The sequence below is a fragment of the Sceloporus undulatus genome, chromosome 9, assembly GCF_019175285.1.
Source record: "Sceloporus undulatus isolate JIND9_A2432 ecotype Alabama chromosome 9, SceUnd_v1.1, whole genome shotgun sequence".
NCBI lineage: Eukaryota > Metazoa > Chordata > Lepidosauria > Squamata > Phrynosomatidae > Sceloporus > Sceloporus undulatus.
Genome location: NC_056530.1, coordinates 12,523,068 through 12,539,437, shown reverse-complemented (window position 1 = coordinate 12,539,437; position 16,370 = coordinate 12,523,068).

Genomic DNA, 16,370 nt, shown 5'->3' with positions numbered 1-16,370 from the left:
GCTTGTGAATGGCGGATTTGGAGTTGAAGCATGTGCGATGAAAAGGGTGCATGGACACCTCTTAGAAAAGCAGCTGCTTCCTTTTAAGCAATAAAAAACAATGATTTATTCATACCACTTCGGGGAGGGTGGGATCTATGGCAAAGCATCCTCTGGGGAGCCAGGACTTAACACCATCAGTATCTCCGACGCCAACCCCCCTCCCATGCCAGCCTGCCCCAGTCACCCCATTTCTTCCCTTTCCCCTTTTGTCCTTTGGTTTCTGAGTGACAGCATGATCCGGCTATTGTTTTTCTCAAGGAGGGGGCCTAATAGAGATTTACCGAGCTGAGCAAGATGGTCAAAGTGTGTGAGATGAAGAAGCCAAGTTTGTTAAGGGCCTTTCTGGGCAGGGCAAATATTTGGAGAGGTTGCTGGAGGAGGTGGAAGGTTTGTTGCGGGTGCTTTTCAACTTTTATCCAAATAATCATAATAATAGTGTTTATTTATAATGCCCTTTCCACCAAATATATATACAGTACCGTATATACTCAACTATAAGTCAACCTCATGTATAAGTCGAGGGCAAGTTTTGGGGCCAAAATTATGGATTTTGCTATGACCTGTGGATAAGTCGAGGGTAAAATTTAGGGGCATATAGCAAAGGATCTATAGGATGAAGCAAAGCAAAACAATGTCAAAGAACTTACAAAAGTCCAGGAAACATAACTCTTTGTGCTTACTCTTAAGAATGGATGGATGAGAGAGTAGAGGGGTCAGTGCTTCACATATTATACTATTGCTTTTCACCAGTAGATGGTTCCTTCTTTTAAACAAGAGTTAATATACAATGCTTACATTGATCCATGGATAAGTCGACTCAGGTTTTTGGGGTCCATTTTTTGACCTAAGCTTCTAGACTTATACATGAGTATATACAGTAAAACACAGCACTATAAAATATTAAAATACTATACTAAATACACTAACAAACAAACTTCTTTTCAGTCGCTACCCATTTTTTGATTTGCGAATGACTAATTGCAAATATTCTTTCCATCTGTAATCCTCAAAAACTAACATCTCCAACTGTTGGAACACCTGATTCTAAAAGAAACATTTATACTTTGGAGTGTCAGAGGTCTAAAAGCAAAGCTGCTTGTTGGTTCTTGCCGATCCCTATAATGGCTAATTCCTTGGAGAATCTTAATTCCTCCAAACTCTGGGGGCATTTGGAAATGATAAAAGAGATTGTGGCGGCAGCTATGGTGGAAACAGCTGAAAGTGTTCAGCAGAACATGGAAGCAACACTAGATCACTCTTCTTGCATGTTTCCCAGTCAGCTAGAACAGTTTTACAATGTGTATGAGTGAGGCCAAGGCTGTATGCAGTGCCATTTCTTTATTCATTGGTCACATCAGTGCCATCCAACTTGTTAGTTATGACGTTTGGTAGTAGGTTTTTTCTCTCTCTGCAAATTCAGCCCATTGACAATTCTCATTGCTTTCCCCTTTACAAGATTATATGCATGTGTCCCTTCTTTTCTGGCCTTTCATGGAAGCAAAGCATTGGAAAAGATCCCAAAGGTCATATTGAGGAGGGAGCAAGCTTGTTTTCTGCTGGTCCAGAGAATAGGATCTGGAGCAATGGATTCAAACTATAGGAAAGGAGATCCCACTTCAACTTTAGGAAGAATTTCCTGAGAGTAAGAGCAATTTGACAGTGGAAGACGCTCCCTTGGAGGGTGATGGAGTCTCCTTCCTTGGAGGCTTTTAAACAGCGGCTGGATGGCCATCTGTTGCGGATGTTTGGATTCTGTGTTCCTGCATGGCAGAATGGGGTTGGACTGGATGGCCCTTAGAGTCTCTTCCAACTCTAAGATTCTATTCTATGATTCTATGATTATTATTATTATTATTAACCTTTATTTATATAGCACTGTAAATGATCTTCTCATCCCTCCAATGCTTTGCTTCTGAAGTTATTGGTCTTTCTCATCTCCTGACCCTTTGACTCCACTTTCTATATCCTTCCACTGGTTTCCTGTCTGCTTCCAAATCCTACACAAGTTTCCGATCTTTGACCGTCAAATCACCCTGAGGCTCTGCCCTTCCTTCGTATCCCACCATGTCCATTCCTGAAATCATCACTCATCCAGCTCCATTGCCTTCCACTGTCTAACATCTGCGTTCCAAAATGGTTCTCCATGCATCCCATTAGGCTTTGAATACTTGCTCACCTTGCCATACCCTCCAACCATCCCAATTTGACAGTAACAGTCCCAGTTAATCCTGTGCCGTCCCACTTTTGTAGCTGCCTTTAAAATGTTCCAGCTCCTCCTCTCACTTTCCCCTTTTGTCCTCATCTTACTTCCATTGCATGTGTGTGTGTGTGTGTGTGTGTGTGTGTGTGTATTTTGCATTTTCATTTAGGGTTTTGAGGTTGCCTACAATAACTGCTGAGACCAGCATGGTGTAGTGGTTTGAACACTGGACTAGGACCTTGGGAGACCAGGATTCAAATCCCAGCTCAGCCATGAAAACCCACTGGGTGGCCATGGGCAAGTCACACTTTCTCAGCCTCAGAGGTTGACAATGGAAAGCCCTCTTTGAAGAAACTTACCAAGAAAATCTTACGACAGTCACCATAAGTCAGAAACGACCTGAAGACACACAGCAGCAGCAACAACAAAAGTAAGATTTCTGCAAACCAGTCCTACGCTGGTGCTTTGTGGTGCAGTGCATACATGAAGTTTGGACAGAACTTGCTGGTCTCAGCAAAGGATATGTTGTATTGTTGCTGTTAAATTTAAAAAATCTGATTTGAGTGTTCAAAGTGTTTAAACCGCCATGATTGGGTTGGTGGCGTTCATGTACAATTGGCCACACATAACCCAAGGAAAGTGGTACTCATGTATAAAGCTAGCTCATCTGGGAGCAGATTAATCCTATTATTATCAAACCCCCCCCCAAAAAAAAACCCCAATAAGTTCTCATTTTGATTGTACAAGGAGTTTTTTTAACATGGGAGCACATGGAGGTATCTCCTCTTATTGGAATGGCTGTGACCTTCCTTGGGAAGTATTCCCATCACCGCCAAGGAATTATTCACAAAGATGTTATGATGTTCCTTTTCAAAACCATCACAACATATGGGGCAGCTATTTCGGTGCAAAAAAAACAATGGGACGTCCTCCTTCCCAATCCGGCCACCTTGGGTGTTCCTCAGCCTCATCCAAGCGCACTGATCCATGTAATGCGTAGCATAAGGAGACACGTCAATTTGATGAGATGGGGGTGGTGGCAATTGGTGGCGGTGGAAGGGAAGGTCTCGCTTTCTCTCCGTGAAGAGTTTCCACCATCATCGCTCCGGAAAAGGAAGCCCTCCTTCCCAGATGTATTATCATACTTCTTGGCTCATGTAATAGGCTTTTCTGGCCCATATGCACAAGGAGAGAGCGAGATGAGAGAACGAAGGCTATCATAACAAGGCCAGATAAGGCTTTGATATCCTTTTCCCAAGGGAAACGCTCTCATGGAGGGCTATTCCAAGTTCCCCCCCCCCGGCCTGCGGCCCAAACACAATGGAGAACATCTGTCCGGCCGAGTCTCCTCTTGCTTTAATTAACTCAGGACCAATTTTTTATTTTCAGAGGACTGCCTTTGTTCCTGGGTTGTCAGCTAAGTTGGCCTCCATTCCTCTCCGTCCAAAAATTGCATTTCTGCGTCCAGTGTGGATCTTGGCAGCTGTAACTGCAAAGCAGGAGGAATATGGCATTTTTCTTTGAACAGGTCCTATCATTGGGTAGATTTGGCAAAGGTCTCTTATGGCAGAGACCGGAAGCAATGGCATTCATTGTCTCATCCTGAAAGATAGAACTATGTATTCATTGTTGTTCAGTGCCTTCAGTTTGTTTCTGACTTACGATGACCCTAAGGCTAACCTATCCTGGGGTTTTCTTGGAAAGATTCATTCAGAGGGGGGGGTTGTTTTGCCTTCCTCTAAGGCTGAGAGAGTGTGACTTGCCCAAGGTCTTCCAGTGGGTTTCTGGGAATCGAACCCTGGTCTCAGAGTCATAGTCTAACACTTAAACCATTACACCACACTGGCACTCTCTACAAACTACAAATCCCAGGTTTCCATAGAATGGAGCCATGACAATCAAAGTGGTGTCAAAGTGCATAAATTCTGCAGTGTGGCAGCAGCCAAAGATAAATAGGTATCTGTTTGAGGGACCTGGGCATGCTGATGATGAGCCACTCTCATATTTGCTTTGCCAGCAGAAGTGAAATTTAAACTTTGCAGAAGCAGCCAACAAGAAGGCATTGAGAAATAGAGAAAATCAGGACACGACCTTGGAACAAGCCACAACCTATCAGACTGGAATAAAATTTACATCCATGGCAGGGGAAATGGGTGGGAAAGAGAGAAGGAGAGAAAGAGGCCTTTGCATTCTCCTTCCAGGGAAGAAAAATCCCCATCAGGTCACACATTCCAAAGCAGTGCCATCTATGCACACGCAAGGTTGGCAACCACCTCTGGAAATGACCTGGCATCTGCAACTGAGGTAGACCCGCGTCCGCTCTAAGACGTCCGGAGGGTCCCTGGTTTTGACAAGGATGATTGACAGGCCTGTTGATTTTGGAGACATCCATCTTGGACTGATGGATGGCTGCTCTGGCTGACGCCTTGGGCCTCTTCGCGGCTCGGTGGGGTGAAATGTTCAGCCGAGGGATGGGAGCTTGTCCCCCGAGGGACCGTCGGGGACCTTTGCTCTTTGCCATCTCTTTGCAAACCGCTCAGGAGCCCTGAGCCTTTCTTGGCATCCTTCTCTACCTAGTCTTCCCACCATCTTCTAGAGAAGGCAGTAATGCTGAATACAGTGATCCCTCCATATCCACGCATTCTTTATCCACAGAGTCAACATCATCTATGGCTTGAAAATATTCCCCAAAAATAAAAAATAAAATAAAACAAAATTATAAAAAGCAAATCCTGCTTTTGCAATTTTCTGTCTGGGAAACTGTTTATAAGAGAGACTGTTTCACTACAAAATCTAGCATGAATTGATTTTGCAATTTTCTCTCAGGGACACCAATTCACTACAAAATCCATCAAATCTTGATTTTGCTATTTTATATGTCATATATATATTATATTTTATTTTATATAAGAGACACCATTTCACTTGAGCATCCACAGATTTTAATATCCACAGGGGAGGTCTTGGAACCAAACCCAGCCGATGCCAAGACCCACTATAATGTATTTTATTCATTTATTTTAAGACCCTGGTTCCACAGTGGGTTTTGTGGCTAAGCTGGGAATCAAAACCTGGTCTCCAGAGTCATAGTCCAACACTCAATGGTACACCTCCATGATAGATTCGCTTTAGGGTTGCCATAAGCCAGAAACGACTCGAAGGCACACAACACACACACAAAGTGAAGCTACACAAGGCTTATTGGCTAGATTGTTCAGAAGAGGGTTGCCATTGCCTCCCTCTAAGGCTGAGAGACTATGGAATGCCCAAGGTAGGTTTCCATGTCTCAGCAAGGATTCAAACCCTGGTCTCCAGAGTCCTAGGCTGCAGCTGCACTGCAGAATTAATGCAATTTGGCACAGCTATAACTGCCATGGCTCCATGCTATTGCATCCTGGGATTTGTAGTTTGTTGTGGCGCCAGATCTTTTTGACAGAGAAGGCTAAATGTCTCACAAAAATACAAATCCCGGGATTGCGTAGCATGAGACCATGGCAGTTAAAGCAGTGCCAGAACTGCATTAATTCTGCAGTGCAGATGTAGCTCTACTCCAGCACTCAAAGCAGTACACCACACTGCTGCGCCCCAGATTAATTAGATTAATTAACTACCCAAATTAATTAATTACCGATAGAAAGGCTATCACATCATCAGTACCAGAAAAGGCTGTGTTCAGAGATTTGGAAAGCATGGTCACAGAGGGATGATTAATCCATATGTCTTTGTTTTATTAATATAATTGGTCAAAGGAGGCCAAAATAATCTGTATTTGACTCCTGACAGTTAAAAGCCTCTCCGTCAAAAGGCGGAGGGAGAAAATGCACACATGATAAAGGATAATTTGAAATAAACAGGCCGATACACGACAGAAGAGGCCAAGAAAGCAGCAACTTGCCGGTTCTTGGAAAGCAACCAGGAAAATTATTTATCTATTTAAATATTTACATCACAACTTATATCCAAAGACCTCGGGGCGGCGTACGCCAAAAACCAATTTAAAGAACTTAAAAACTATTTGAAATGTTAAAAAGAAGGAAAGGCAGCTTGCAGTTTAAAAGTCTATTAAACTAGCCAGCGTGTTGAAACAGGTTTCAAACATTCGGCACGAAAGCCCCAATAAAAAGGTTTTTACACGGCATTGAAATGAATCTGTCAGCTTCCGTTCTTCCCACATCTGAACATTTAAAATCTTGCATCCTTTTCATCCCAAATAGGAAGAAATTGGAGGGCTTGGGTAAATTCTTATCCCAAAAAGCAACCTGTAAATGAAATTCTCACCCGTTCCCAAGAGGGAGATTACCAAGGACCCTTTCCATGCTGCACAATTATAGCACTATGATTCCACTTTAGCTGCCATGGTAATGTCCTATGGGATGCTGGGCTATGCAGTTTTGTGAAGTATTTAGAAAACTAGAAATCCCAGCATCCCAGGGCAGTTAAAGTGGAATCGTAGTGCTATGACGAGAGGCAGTGTGCCTTACTGGTTTGAGCGTTGGGCTATGACTCTGGAGACCAGAATTCGCATCCAAGTTCAGCCATGGAACTCCACTAAGCCACCTTTGTCAAGTCACACTCTCTCAGCCTCAAGGGAAGGCAATGGCAAACCTCCTCTGAACAAACCTTGCCAACAAAAATCCATCGATAAGGTTGCCTTAGGGTTGCCATAAATGAGAAACGACTTGAAGAACCACAACAACAACAACAATGAAGTATTTAGAAGTATTTGTAATGCAAATCCCAGGATGATTCAACATTAAAGTGGAATCGTAGTGTTATAACTGTGAAATGTGAACGGCCCCATAGAAATGAGAATGTGCCTCATAGAAAGTCCCATCACTTCGCAAAACACCGTCCCCCCAAATGTGTAGGAAATAATTTTTTTGTGGATTTTTTGGGTTATGTCGCCATGTTCTAGAAGAGTTTATTCTCTGAAGATGCCATCCATAGATGCTGGCGAAACGTTAAGGATATACTCTTCTAGAACATGGCCACATAGCCCGAAAAACCCACAAAAATCTATGGATGCTGGCCATGAAAGCCTTTGACTTCGCATGTAGGAATTAACTTTGTTGTATGTTGTGTGTCTTCAAGTCGTTTCCAGTTCATGGCAACCCTAAGGCCTATTGCAGGGTTTTCGTTGCAAGATTTGTTCAAAGGAGGTTTTGCCTTTGCCTTCCTCTGCGGCTGAGAGAGTATGACTTGCCCAAAGTCACTCAGTGGGTTTCCATGGCCGAGGCAGGATTTGAACCCTGATCTCCAGTCGTAGTCCAATCTTTGTACCCACTACATCACGTTGGCTCATGGAAAATAATACCAGGTTCATATTTTGGGGGGATGTGGTGTTTCTTCCCCCATTGTGCTCACTCCGGGGATGTTGCACCAGATGTTCTCGATAAGGGTTTGTGATTCCTTTTAATTAATCACAGCTGTTCTCATCTGCGCTTGGCATGATAACCGCCACAAAAGAGGAGAGGAATATCCGAAAAATGCACCCCCAAAACAGGTGGCAGGCTCTTCCTGAGACTTGTCTTCCCTTTCAGACAAAATAAACGGGGAAAGTTGGACGAAACTTCAGCGCAGGAGATAAAACCCCAGCCAAAGGTGCCATTTCTGGACAAGTCCTGAGATCAAAAATTTCTGAAGCTGGAGGTGGGGTGGAATGAATCATTTTAATCATGATTCTTTTCATTCCTGCCTTTGCACGTTTCCCAAAAAATAGTTGTGTCTGTCTCTTTCAATATAAAAAGGAAAGGCGATCCAGTGGCACCTTTAAAACTTTTATTTTAGCATGAATTTTTCTGGATTGCAAACCAAGCTGTATTAAGGAGGACAATATCCAAGCCAGGGGTAATATTTAGTAAGGGCTTATTATATATGTTGCATAGTATGATGGGCCATAAGACTTATAAATAAAGCATTAAAAATATTTCCATAAGGTAGATGCACCCCTATTCTTGTCTGTTCTTCCTCACTGATCGCTTTTGGCATCTTGACCACACTCTGATGTTGTGTGGCATCATGCGTCCCCATTTTCACCTGCAAAATGTTGTCGGGTACATTTGTGCCAACAGAAACACTCCTCTTCCTTACAGAAAGACATATTTCGAGTGCCTGGGTGGAGAAGAGACTTCTCAGGTTGCTTTTGTAGGACCTTGCAAACAAAGCCTGCCAGTTATGCCAGCCAGAAAGCTGGGCGCAAAGCAGGCATGCCTATTTAGCTCAGCGCCGCTGGTGCAGCACAGCCCTTAGCCTCTTTTGCTTGTAGGGAAAGCATTAGCAACACCAAGAAATCCAGAATGAAATGGTTTTCAGCAAGCAGACGGCCTTAAGAGGCTTACAGCAGAGGCAGAGAGGCTGTGCCAATGTGCTTTTCCATGGATGTGTGGCTGTGGCACATCAGCCAGAGGAACAATGCTCTGTCGCTGCCGCTCGAAAAACCAGATCCAAACCCCCACTAAATAATATTATTAGTCAGTTTTGGGGACAAGTTAGGGGTGCATCTACATTGTAGAAATAACGCAGTTTGGCACCACTCTTAACTGCCTAACCAACTTATGGCAACCCTAAGGGAAACCTATCATGGGCTTTTCTTGGCAAGTTTCTTCAGAGCGGTTTTGCCATTGCCATCCTTGAGGCTGAGAGAGTGTGGCTTTGCCCAAAGTCACCCAGTGGGTTTATATGGCTGAACCAAGATTCGAACCCTGGCCTTCGGAGCCATAATAGTCAAACCACTCAAACCTTTGTATCACGCTGGCTCTAGCACCCATGGTTTGGATATTGTCGTTCTTTAAGGAGCTTGGGGTGTTTTGGAAAAATTAAGCAAACAATCATGTTGAAAATGTTAATTTGAAACTGCTTGAAAAGGCTGCTAAAATGTTATGATGATGATTTTAAAATATAACACTATGCAATAACAAGACACAGCAATAATTAAGCTTCTGCTCTGCTTCCCTTCGCCAAATGGAGATCTCCAAAGCAGCATGTTATTCAGCAGAGCTTGAAAGAAAGAGCTTACAGGCCTCTGTGTGTGTCTGTGTGTCTGTGTATTTGTGTTTGTGTGTGGGTCCAGTTTTCTCCCCCTTGGCCTGCTTATTGTGTCTGCCAAAAGCCACAGAGCTTGGCGGCGATATGATGCTGCTCTCTAGCGTTCAGAAATGAGAGGATCCATTTGCAACTTCAAAGCAATGGCCATCTTCCATTGCTATTCTTATATTAACTATGAACCCTGAAATTGCAACCCTCATCTCCATCTCCAAAAATGCCAAAATTTTGTTGCCATTTTCTGGTCCAAACCATGAATTGTGTAGCGCTACCAAGGGTTCTTGGTTAACACCCAAGGGTCCGATATCATCATCCTTATCACTCAAAACCAAAAAGTTTGTAGTATATTTTTACTCTAGTAGGTTATCTGTACTGACTATGTTGTTTTATTCTGCGTTTTGCCCTTGCGTGTGGCTCTTTTTTGTGCATTGTATTTCAGCATTGTATTTTAATATTTTATATTATTGAAATACGATCAGCTCTCTGTTTTCGAAGGGGATCCATTCCGGACACCCCTTGCGTGAGAAAAACGGAGATGGCGGTGCACCCCATTGAATATAACAGAGGTCGCCCCTTCGTGAATATTCAAGACCGTGGACTTCAAGTCTGCGAGAATGGAGGAGCGACTGTAGTTGCAAATGGTTTATTCTGTTTGTAAAGTGCCATGTACATGGGTGGCACTGTATAAATAAATGATAATAATGATGATGATAATAATAGTATTTTTGGTAGGGTTTTATGGCTCAAACCCTAGTTCCGTAGCACACCCTGCATGATGTGTAACAGACATACATTGGGCCCTTGGTATCTGCTGGGACCCCCTGTGGGTACCAAAATCCATGGACACTCAAGTCCCCTTATATACAACGGCATTGTGAAATGGTGTCCCATATATAAAAGTGGCAAAATCAAGGTTTGCTTTTTGGAGAGAGAGAAAATTGGAATATTTACAAGCCACAGATAGTTGAATCCATGGGTGCAGAATCTGTGGATACTAAGCTTGGAGCCCTTTGTCCTGGACAAACAGGCAGCAAGTGCCAGAAGAGACAAGCTATAACACCGTAAAAATCACAAGAGTTGAAAGGGACCCCATAGACCAAATCACAATGGTTATGACTGTAATAATAATAATAATAATAATAATAATAATAATAAGCAGCAGCTATGGTATATAATGGGATTTGAACATCCATGGATTTTGGTAGCCATGGGGAACCAAATCACAGCAGATACCAAGGCCCTACTGTATTTAATCATCACTGTCTCAGCTTTCAGCATTTCTTTGCTGTGACATCAGGGTTCGCCCCTTGCACCCCAAATCGTGTCCATCTGATGAAATGGGAGTTGATGAAAGCTGAGTCCATAATAAACTTGTTAGTTTCTCAGCGTTGCCACGGGACTCTCTCATTTCTCCAGCCTCGATAGCCCTAACCCTGGCGAGGCGGGGAGGCAGAGACACCCGTCCATTAAATTTCAATTTCCCCATTCGACTCCAGGCCATTTATTAACAGGCGCAGGCGTCCACCGGGAGTCCAAGGATTCACGGAGGGCACCTCTCGCCACAGCCGCCTTAGCTTTATCAAGGCTCCCCCTCCATACAGGGCAGTGATGGATGGCGCATCCTTCCCATGTGTCAGAGGCAGATTAATACCAGGGCCTAAATGGCCCTTACACCGCTAGGAGGCCAAACATTTCGTAGTCATTGGAAGAAGAGACACATACAGGCAGGTTGCCCCACATAAAAGCTGGAGTGACTCTCCTGTCGCGTATTTTTAAATAAACCCTGTAATATCTCTGCATTTGCTACCTGCATCTCTGCATCTGGCTTCCAAGTTTGGGGTGCAGTGAATCTACTCTTGAGTTTTATTCCATTTTAAGGGAGCTATCCATGGTGCTGTTGTTGTTCTTTGCAGTCAAGTCGGCTTCCATGTATGGTGACCCTACAAATGACAGACCTCTGAGTCACTGTGTTATCAACATCTTATCAATATCAATATCTGCCCTCATTTAATTTCATAGTTTTATTGTCCGTATTTGAACCGAATACCATTTTAAATCTTTTACACACAAGATTATTATGTAATTTATTTTATGTTGCACTACATATTGTATCGTATTTTAACACCTTGTATGCAAATGGCCTTTGGTCTAATGATGACTTGATTGAATATCAATATCAATGTTATCAATATCAATAATGCAGGTCTTGCAAAGCCAGGGCTGTGGCTTCCTTGATTTGAGTCCCCCATCTATAATGTGGTCTTTCTCTTTTCTTGCTATGCTCCACCTTACCGAGCATTAATGCCTTTTCCAGTTAGTTGTGTTGTCTCATCCTATGCTCAATGTACAGTTTGTTGTTGCTGTATGCCTTAAAGTCATTTCCAGTTTACAGAGACCATGGTGAAATTGTTTGAGCACTGAACTACAACTATGAAGACCAGGGTTCAAATCCCTGCTCAGCCATGGAAACCCATTCGGTGACTTTGGGCAAGTCACACTCTCTCAGATTCAGGGGAAGGCAATGGCAATCCTCTTCTGGACAAATCTTGCCAAGAAAACTTCAGGATTGCTTTGCCTTAGGGTCACTGTAAGTAGGAAACGACTTGGAGGCACACAACAACAACAAGGTGAAGCTGGCATGGGGTTTTCTGGGGCTGAGAGCTTGTGACTGTCTTCTCCATTACCAAACATCATTGTTTGAAGATGTGTTCTCTGAAGATGCCAGAGACATATGCTGGCGAAACTCTTCCAGATCAAAAACAAACTCTTCCAGATCATGAAAGCACGAAAACCCCACATCATTGTGTTTTCTGAGTCATGTTTTCTCATGATGCGTTCTGACTACGACAGCCTCAGTTTAGTCATCTTGGCCTCTAGGAAGAATTCAGGCTTCATTTTCAAGGACCCATTTATGTGTCTTTTTAGCAGTCCACGGTATCCACAGATGAGATTGATATCTACTTGATATCCCTCCAAATATTTAAAGGCAGCCACCATGTCACCTCTCAATCTTCTCCAAGTCTTTGACCAATACTCACAAGGGCTTCATTTCCATCTCAGTCACCTTTTTCTCGACATATTTTAATTTATCAAATATATGAGCAGAAACCATAGGCAGGAGGATGATCCCACAGAAATGACGTAAAGCCGTTGTCCAGCACTACTCAGAGCTTGGAAACATTACTTTTTTGGCACTATTTGGCTTTAAAGGACGGCCAGCATAGTGTAATGGTTTGAGTGTTGGACTAAGACACTAGGAGGCCAGGGTTTGAATCCCAGCTCTGCCATGGAAACCCATTGGGTGGCTATAGGCACATTGCACTCTCTCGGCCTCAAAGGATGGCAATGGCAAAACCCTTCTGAAGAAACGTGCCAAGAAAACCCCAGCCTTAAGGTTGCCATAAGTTGGAAATGACTTGAAGGCGCACAAGAAGAACAAAGAGCCAGTGTGATACAGTGGTTTGAGCATTGGACTTTGACTCTCTGGGAGACCAGAGTTCGATTCCCTGCTCAGTAATGGAGACCCAAAGAGTGACTTTGGGCACACTCTCAGCCCCCCAAAAATCCTATAACAGGGTTACCTAAGAGTTGCCATAAGTCAGAAACGACTTGAAGGCATATAACAACAAGAAGCTTTAAAACTTATTTTAAAAACAACTAAAAAGTTCTGATTCTACAAGATGACAAATTCAACATGTTCCCCCCTCCAGACAGCTATTTTTTAGCCATCTCCGTTACGCAGGTATAAGAAAACAAAACACGTTCCTACAGAAAACAACAACAAACCGAAACGCGTTTGTCAATTAAGATGTTCTGTGGCTCTAAGCAAAACCAAGCAACCGAAATCCATGTTGCACAGCCATCGATGTGGTTCTCTGATGAAGACGACGGGGGAAATATTAAGCCCAAAGGAGAATGGGAGGCTGCACCATTTCCACATCTGCGCGCCATTGCCGAAAAACGAACGAACTTAAATACATATTTCATGGCTCCAGGAGACATCCCAAGTCATTCCAAGATATTTAAAGTAATGAGATACTTTCCAACAACTGAAACAAAAATGGGTTGGTTGTCTCTGGCTTTCGAAAGAGACATAAGGCTGTCTTCCTTTAACCCAAGGCATAAATCTTGTCCTTTAACCTCAGGGACAGAATTGAAAGGGGTTGTTTGATGGGAAAAAGGGGGGAATGTGATGAAAGATTGAGGATGAAGGCAAGGCAAGAGGGGGGCCTGCTCACCCCAAACCCACACAAAGCTCCTTGGCTTGTCCACTCCAAAGCCATTTTTCACACCTTGAAACTACAGATCATTTCTAGCCTGGGTCCATCTGGTTTCTCAAATAGCCTGTCTCTTTGATAAATAACAGAAATTAAATTAGACAAGACAAACAAATAGGGTTGTGTGGTGTTTTTTTCTTTCGCCCTCTTCCACCCTCCTTTCCCACCTTTCACCATCCCTTTCTCTGCTTCTTTCAGGAAAGGAAAAAAGTGAGCAAATCTAATAATGGAGTGCATGCTTCCAGAGACCCCAAAGACCTGTCACAGTTGCAAGAGAGAAAGGATGGAGAAGCAAGAGAGCGATGGTTGGGAAAACGTTTGCAATGTTAACCTTTAACATGGGTTATAAGCAGGCTGCCTTGTGCCTTTTAATCTCTTTTTCATTTCCTCGCCTGCGAACCAGGGATGCTAACAAGGGCAGGATATATCCAAGGGTTAGCCGTGTTGGCCATATAGTAAATTAAAAAATCCACCAAACGGCGATTCCTTTAGTTTTTGTGGGTTTTTCGGGCTGTATGGCCATGTTTTGGAAGAGTTTATTCCTGATGTTTTGCCAGCACCTATAGTTGGTGTTTTCAGATTTGGGTCAACCAAGATATATGCATGCTGTATATACTTGACTATAAGTCGACCCCATGTATAAGTCGAGGGCAAGTTTTGTGGCCAAAATGATGGATTTTGCTATGACCCATGGATAAGTCGAGGGTAAAACTTAGGGGCATATAGCAAAGGATCTGAAGGATGAAGCAAAGCAAAAGAATGTCTAAGAACTTACAAAACTCCAGCAGACATAACTCTTTGTGCTTACTTTTAAAAAGAATAGATGGATGAGAGAGTAGAGGGGTCGGTACTTCCAGGACAGATTATACTCTTGCTTTTCACCAAGGGATGGTCCCTTCTTTTAAATTAGAGTTAAGATATAGTACTTACATTGACCATTGAATAAGTCGACTCAGGTTTTTTGAGTCAATTTTTTGACCTAAATTTCTAGACTTATACATGAGTGTGTATATATATACTGTATTTTCTGGCATATAAGACTACTTTTTAACCCAGGAAAATCTTCTCAAAAGTCGAGGGTCGTCTTATACGCCGGGTGCCATCTTATAGGGCAGGTGTTGAAACTTCTGAGCTGGAATGGAGACTCTGCGCTCGCCGCATATGATGGGGGGAGCTCAAAAACGGCCGCAGCCGCATCCCCACCATATGCGACAATCGTATGAAAGCAGCTACTGCTTTGATAGTCCTGGAGACAGGAAGGGCTGGGCAGGCAGGGAGAGCTGACCAATCCAAGCAGGCTTTGTATACAACAAGGTTTCCTGCTAAGTACCTGCATGTCATTTGAATTAAAATTACCATATTGAAATCAAATCTGATGTTTTTAAAATTTTTTATTTGGTGTGCGTTGGAAGAGGGGTAGTCTTATACGGTGAGTATATCCCAAACACTATATTTTAACTGGAAAAGTTGGGGGTCGTCTTATACTCCCAGTCGTCTTATACGCCAGAAAATACGGTATATATATAATGCTTCCCAGCAATGAAGAAAGCAGAATAGGGATGGTCCGTGACAAACTGAGACCCATCACATACGCGCCAACATGTCACACATTTGGACGCAGCTGGCCAAGCAACATCAGTGTGGTCAAAATGACCAGCATTATTAGAGTCAAAATATGCAAGCTAGGAGAAGTTGCAGAAGTTTGCTTTTGCCTGAGACTTACTGGGAAGGGCAAAAAAACAGAGTTTACCCCAGCAAATTCCTGATACTAGTCCAACACCCAGACCACTATACCACACTGGCTCTCTTCTGCTCATTTAGAGCTGCTTTCCTTTTGCAAAATGGAGTATCTCATGCCTCCCTCTCTCTCATCTGTGGCCAAAAGCCACAGGACGGCTGGAGAGTTAACAAAACCAAGGGCTGCAGCAGCTTGCACAGATTGTCCCCCTCCGGAAGCAGGAATCCAATGAGGTTTGCTGGGACTATTCCTCCTGCTTTGTGATAAAAAAAAGCATAGTTTTTTAACATGGCAGAGCTTTGGGCAAGAGCAGCTCGCAGGGTGTTCAGCGGCTGGTGTTTTCCACTAGCAGCGGTCATTTAATGAAAGCAAATCCCTTCTCATGTTTAATTCTTTCCTTGGCCCGAATCAAATCACTCTTTATTCCTCAACTGCTCCCTCCCGTGGCTGAGAGTGCATATTACAGTGGGTCCTCCACATTTACTGGGGTTAGGACCCCCAGTGAAAGTGGGAAAAGCGCAAATAAAAACCCACAAATACATATTTCTAGGTCTTCTAGTGCAACTTGACGATCAACATCTGCTGGACGTTGACCTACACATTCCTAGAGAATTTGCCAATTAGCTTCTGGGTGCAATACAAGGTGTTGGTCATTACCTTCAAAGCCCTACATGGCTTGGGCCCGAGTTACTTAAGGGAATGCCTCTCCCTACATAATCCGCCCCCTCTCTAAGTATGTTGGTATATGAATTGATGTTTGGAGATTTTAAGGAACTAATAGGGATTTATAATTCAGTATTAGTATTTTATTGACAGTTCAATTGCATTGTATTATTTTAATGATGTAATCCCGCTTCAATCCTTGGAAGAGGTGGGACATATAAATAAAAATTATTATTATTATTATTATTATTATTATTATTATTATTATTATTATTATTATTATTATTATTATTCTCTAGCAATCTTTTGGACCTCCAGCATGATTTCTGCAGACATTGCCCATGGAGTCGCCCTGGAAGACCTACAGATTCCTAGAGAGAGCATATTAAATCCATGAATTCGCAACAGT